The sequence below is a fragment of the Cupressus sempervirens genome, chromosome 2 (genome assembly GCF_028749045.1).
Source record: "Cupressus sempervirens isolate cs-2001-9-10 chromosome 2, ASM2874904v1, whole genome shotgun sequence".
Classification (NCBI taxonomy): Eukaryota; Viridiplantae; Streptophyta; class Pinopsida; order Cupressales; family Cupressaceae; genus Cupressus; species Cupressus sempervirens.
Genome location: NC_143119.1, coordinates 169951369 through 169957611, shown reverse-complemented (window position 1 = coordinate 169957611; position 6243 = coordinate 169951369). Strand labels below are relative to the sequence as shown.

The 6243-nt window shown below is 33.4% G+C and overlaps 1 pseudogene across 1 annotated transcript; it reads left to right on the top strand.

Moving 5' to 3' along the window:
* Positions 1-2434: 2434 nt before the first annotated feature.
* LOC149571602 (LEAF RUST 10 DISEASE-RESISTANCE LOCUS RECEPTOR-LIKE PROTEIN KINASE-like 1.3) lies at positions 2435-5314 on the top strand (annotated as a pseudogene). Its single transcript, XR_016359836.1, has 3 exons — positions 2435-3196; positions 3328-3414; positions 3670-5314. The product of XR_016359836.1 is annotated as an LEAF RUST 10 DISEASE-RESISTANCE LOCUS RECEPTOR-LIKE PROTEIN KINASE-like 1.3 (transcript).
* The last annotated feature ends 929 nt before the right edge of the window (positions 5315-6243 follow it).

Below are 6243 nucleotides of genomic sequence, written 5' to 3'. Positions count from 1 at the left end.
AATAAAACTCCTAAATAATAATAATAAAATTCAATAAATATAATTTCACCTAAATTAGAACCATAACTTTATGTTTAAGTTTCATTCTTTATTTAATTATTTCATAAGTTTTTAATAATATATCTATTAAATTAATTAATAACATTATTTAGAGTTTATTATTAAAATAAAACTCCTAAATATTTATCATTAAATTAAATAAATATAAATATGTCAAAAATAGAACTTTAATAAAATCTCTTAAATTTAATTTCTTTTATTTAATTAATTTCTCAATTAATTAAATATAATTAAATATCAAATTTCTTTATAAAATTTTCATTAAATTATCTTTTAATTTGATTTAATTATAATAGAGAATCACAATAGAACCAAAAAATGAAAAATGACAACTCAATTGAAAACAAAGGACAATATCAAATTCCACGACCAAAATCACGAATTCACATCACTTGACAAATTCAAACAGGTAAAGTAATTGAGATACTTGTCCCTTTTTCTAGGACAATTGGCTTAGGGTTTAGGATTTAGACTCAAGAATTATATTCCCACTTATACCATTGAAATACTACAATAGGGTATGCTTATCCTAGTAATTTAGGAAATTTGATACCTGATACCTGCAATCTGTATAAAATTCATGCATGTACAAACACATATATTCTAAACTAAATAGGCAATGGGAGAAAGTAGTGCATCGTATAGATCCCAACTAGCAAGTGACTACGACTACCTTCCTCAACCACATCAGAAATGTCAAACATAAAGAAAACATACACACACACACCATACACATGCAAGTATGGGGTAAGTATCCATATAAAACACATATAAATAGTCTATCATGAAATAAATGAAATCACTAACTGAACATACATATATCATCATTAAAACAATCATGAAATAACTAGAATAACTTAGTACTAAAGTAACTCAACACATATATTAATTAAATATGAAATACAATTAAATCAATTCCATTAACAGAGCATTGCTAATCATAAAACATAATCATAGAATAGGTCTTAAAGAATCTAGTCAAAACAAATTAGAAAAGTAAAGTAAGGTTAGGCATTACAATCAATTAGTTTTTATTCTGCTTTGAAATAAATGAGATGAAATCCACTTAAATTATGGTAGTAATACAAATATGAACAAATATGGCCTTGTTTAGGAGAGTTGATAGAAATTACAATACCATATATACTTTATTTAATCTTTTAGCATGTATCATTAGATTTCTAAATATAAAATCTTGATCTATTTAGTTTTTTAAAAGAACAACTTTAATTATTTAGAATGCTATTCATATATAATTAGAACCAAATCAAAATAAACCATTTACATTGTTTCCTTCATGTTATTGGGCTCAACTTTTATACTACTAGTGAAAAACATAATATAATAATTTTTTTCATCAATTTCCTTTGTAATACAAGACAAATTGCTCCTATCAACTAATCATTGCACATACAAAAATATACAACTATTAGTTTACTCTTATTAGTTGAACAAATAAAAGACTTTAAAAATAAATAAATAAATCATTAAGTTTTCCTTTTGTATGCAGAAACTAATAATCAAAATGGTGGTATAAGAATGGAATCGATTTTAAGTAAAGATCTATAAATCTCATTCACAACGTTTGTACCTTGATTTCATCACCCAAACATAATTTTTTAGAATCTTAAAACATTGAGAAAATGACAAAATACACTCAAATAATGCAAAATGGTGGAACATTTAATTGCAATTTTCTTCGCTCGTAAATTACACCTTGTTTTGCCTGCCTTAATCACGTTGCATCCTTTTCTTTAATCAATCCCATTCTGAGCCAAAATCAGACGAAAAGGTCGTCCCACTCGTTACAAATGTTCTCCTCCAATTGACAATGATAGGATTCAGTGTTCAATTCACTTCCTATCGGTACAACATTTTCTTATTTTTTCATGGGAAAAGCTCTAAAAAAAAATTTAAATTACATTGTCCAACAATAGTTAAAAACAATAGAAATGGAAAGCCTAGGACCCACAGTTTGATCGATGTAATTGCCCTTTAATCGAATGATTTTCGTGGAAAGATCCCAAAATAATTTAAAATGACCTGCCATCATCGAGTCTAAGTCAATCTAAACGTAACTTTCGCGGAACCCCAATTCATCCGTCAAAGAAAGCGCGTAAAATTTTGTGAGACAAAGAAAACCGCAATTCAATTGTTGAACCTTTTGCTATTTATCAAGATTCAACTGCCTCGTTGGTCAAACTGCGGTATTGACTGACTTTTACTTTCGCTCCGGGACGTAATGTCAATTGACGTATTGACTTCAAAATCTTTTCTTACGCCTTTTCACACAACTCGTCATTTTCTCGCCTTCTTTCTTCGCTATTAAACTGTCATTCATGCTCCTTTTTTCATCTCAATTCTAGTTGTTTTCTTCTCACCATTGTAGCCGAGATGAAAATGGAAGGACTACCTCTTCGTCTATGCCATTCTCACCATTTCAGTCTGCCCCCTCTATACCTCTTGCGCTTCTTCTTTCTAATTGTCTTCACAATATTCATGCCATGCCTCACCTCTTTATCTCAAGCTTGTGCTGAACCCTCTAAATGTGGGGATCAAACCTTCGATGCAAAGAACAGCGGCTGCGGTGAACCTGTGCTTCAGCTTGAGTGTGATCATACAGTGAATATGCAACTACTCAGTATCAGTGGCTACCAATACCATCTACTCGAACCTTTTGGCAACCTAAAAGAGGATGCTGTCACGAATTCTATGAGAATAGTTGATAGAAATATGTGGGGAGGCGCTTGCGATCCATCGACCAGTAATCATATAATGGAATTATGGTCTACGCCTCGCTTTCGCATTTCTGACTAGTACATCAATGCAAGTCTATGGGGAGAGTGCCGAGAAGACATGGAACAGTACTTGCCTAATGAAGCATATTATGCTTTAGAATGCAATAATAGTTGGTATTATTCAAAGTTGAGTTTGGCTACATATTGTAAGTCATTAGTGCAGCTACCTGTTAAAAAGTCCGAAGGAGATAATCAACCGTTGTTTCAAAGGATAAATGACGGGTTCACAGTATTATGGAATTTCAGCGAAGGCTGTGAGGAATGCGAGTCGAGGAAAGAAATTTGTATGTCCGACGCCCACAATCTAATGCAATTCAGTTGCGAATCGTTGAAGCCCGGTAAGAGTTGTAATTCTCTTTCTATTTGTTGAGTAAAAAGCATCAATATTTTTTGATTTTTAAATCGTCTGCATTTCCTAAGCAGAATACTAACAATTACCTTGCCTTTATTGATATATTAAACCATGCAGGCGGGTCGAACACTGTTAATAAGACTGATATTGCTCTAAACCATGCAGGCGGGTCTAACACTGCTAATAAGACTGCTATTGGTCTAGGTAAGCATCCCTTCCTCTTCAGTAGTGGAAGCTAAATACGTGTTGGAGTTGGAAACGCCTTAGGTTTGTTCATCTGTCAATTATTTCAATCATTTTTATAGGATTATTCTTAATTTATAAGCATAAAAGGTCATTATTAAATCCCGAATACTTAAAAACACGTTATTATTTTTCGATCAGATAAAATGTCTAACTTACTATTGATCGGGTAACTATAATAAAACTGTAATATTTAATCAGAATACTCTAATACAGGTAGCTCTATGGGTACAGTCGCACTACTTATAGCGGTAGCAGTGATATATATTGTGTATGTCGAGAGAAGAAAATGCCCTCATTCCGGCGGGATTGGTGGCGATTACAGTAATTATCGACGGAATGACATGGAAGCAGGCCACATAATGCATATGATGGGCAGTTTACCAGTATTTCCCTATCAAGAGCTACAGAAAGCGACAAGTTTCTTTAATGAAAGGAACGAACTTGGAGACGGAGGGTTTGGCGTGGTGTACCTGGGTAAACTTGAGGTCGGACGAGCTGTGGCAGTGAAGAGGCTGTATCAGGAGAGCTCTAGAACAGTTGAACAATTTATGAACGAGGTGCAAATATTGTCATCCCTTTGTCACCCGAACCTTGTTCGTCTCTATGGTTGTACGAGCCCGCAGAGTCCAATGTTACTTCTTGTTTACGAGTTTCTTCCAAATGGGACCTTGTCTGACCATCTTCATGGTAGCCGAAAAACTCCCACGGGCTTGCCTTGGGTAACTCGTTTAAACATCGCCATAGAAACTTCTGAGGCCTTGGCGTATCTCCACACCATGAATCCGCCCATATTGCACAGAGATGTTAAATCCGATAACATTCTCCTTGACGAGCATTTCAGAGCAAAAGTTGCAGACTTTGGGCTTTCCAGATTGGTGCCTCTGAATGTGTCACATATCACAACTGCTCCCCAGGGAACGCCAGGGTATGTTGACCCAGAGTACAATGAATGCTTCCAGCTCACTGACAAGTCTGATGTTTACAGCTTAGGAGTTGTTTTGGCGGAGATCATATCTGCCAAAGTAGCAGTAGACATTATGCGAAATAGAAATGAAATAAGCCTCGCTAATATGACAACCGACAAGATAAGTAGAGGCGTTTGGAATGAACTGAACGATCCAGATTTGCAGATTGAAAGAAATAAGGAGACGAAGGTCAGTGTTAATGCAGTTGCCGAGTTGGCGTTTGAGTGCCTTGCGATGCTGTCCATCTCATAGAAATAAAGGAGATGCTGCAGGAAAGCACGGAATCTTTCAGCTCAGTAAACAGCACGCCACCATCTTCGTTAACATCAATGCAGGAAAACTGGCCAGGCATAGCTTCGGATTGAATTGCTGCTCAGATTGGGTTATTGTTGTTTGCATTTAGTGTTACTTTTATTGTTTAATGTGGTAATGTATTGTGCTAAGTTCAAAATTTTGTAATATAATTTTGTATATTTCTTTTATATTATATATATAAAAAAGTTATATATAGCTAAGTTTTATAGATAAAATTCGACATGATTTTTTTGTACATTTAATCATATAAAGCGGCCATGTGGAGATACTGTTACAGATTCAGTCAAAGCCAATTTCGCATTTCAGCGTCCTTTTGTCTGTGATCAAACTAGAGGACTCAAACAGATGAGAGGCGGCTGAAGCAAAGTTTGAAGGAGACGATTAACATATATGTTTTGCTATTTTTGGTAGGCTAGTGCTGCTATGCAGTTAGGTTGTTGTGCGATTCTACATTTCTACATTTTGAATCTTTTTGTTGGCTTCATTTTATATCATTTATGTAAAATTTATGAGATAATGCTCCTCTCATTCTAATGTAATAGAAAAACATTGAAATGTGAATGCTATTTATTTATGAATATGATGGATCAATGAGGGTACAATGTCACAATCAAAATATCTGACCTTGGTGAATACAATAACAATATTATGATGCCGTCATGAAAGTATTCTATGGATGACTTGTCATAATGTTATTTTTAAAATTACATATTTCATGAAAGTATCCTATAGATGACTTGCCATAATGCTATTTTAAATATTATATATTTTATTTATTTTATAGTTCTACTTTTTCTAATTAAAAAATAATTATTGGTTTGAATGATTACTTTTTTTATTAGTAGTCATAGTAACTACATGTCTTCCTTGTGTATTGTGAGATGAGCTAATACATTTCAATATAATGAAGAATACATAAGAAATTTTCTGTAAAACAACTACTTCATTTTATTTTAAAAAATTAAATCAATAACAACAATTATATTAAAAAGGTGAAATTGATGGAATGTCAATGGCTAGTCAAAATGTGTATGATGTGAGTGATAGACCACGGTATGTGTTCAAGAAGCATCCATTTTTGTCGCTGTTGGATGACCTGTTGGACACATTTTTGCAAGTTCCAAAGAATGTGCTACATGTTAAGGATTTCAGAAGTTATATTCACTATAAGGTAGAAAGTATCAATGATGATGATATTCATCAGAATTTGGGAAAAATGTGTAATAATGACCCAACCTTGAAGTCTGAGTATGTGCAGCTAGATAGCTTAGTTCTAGTGAAGTATATGTTCTGTATGGAGTTTGACAATCATGATTGGACCTGAATAATTCTTAGTAGGGTACATGATGATATGTTGTGGCTAGGTGATCCCTAGATTGTTATTGACAATGACCTAATTGATAAGGTCAAGAGATTAAGTGATGAATGTTTTAATCCTATTAATGCTCAAAGAATGTCAGGAATATGGTTTTGACAAACTTGAATACAAGGTTTGACAGAAGAAACA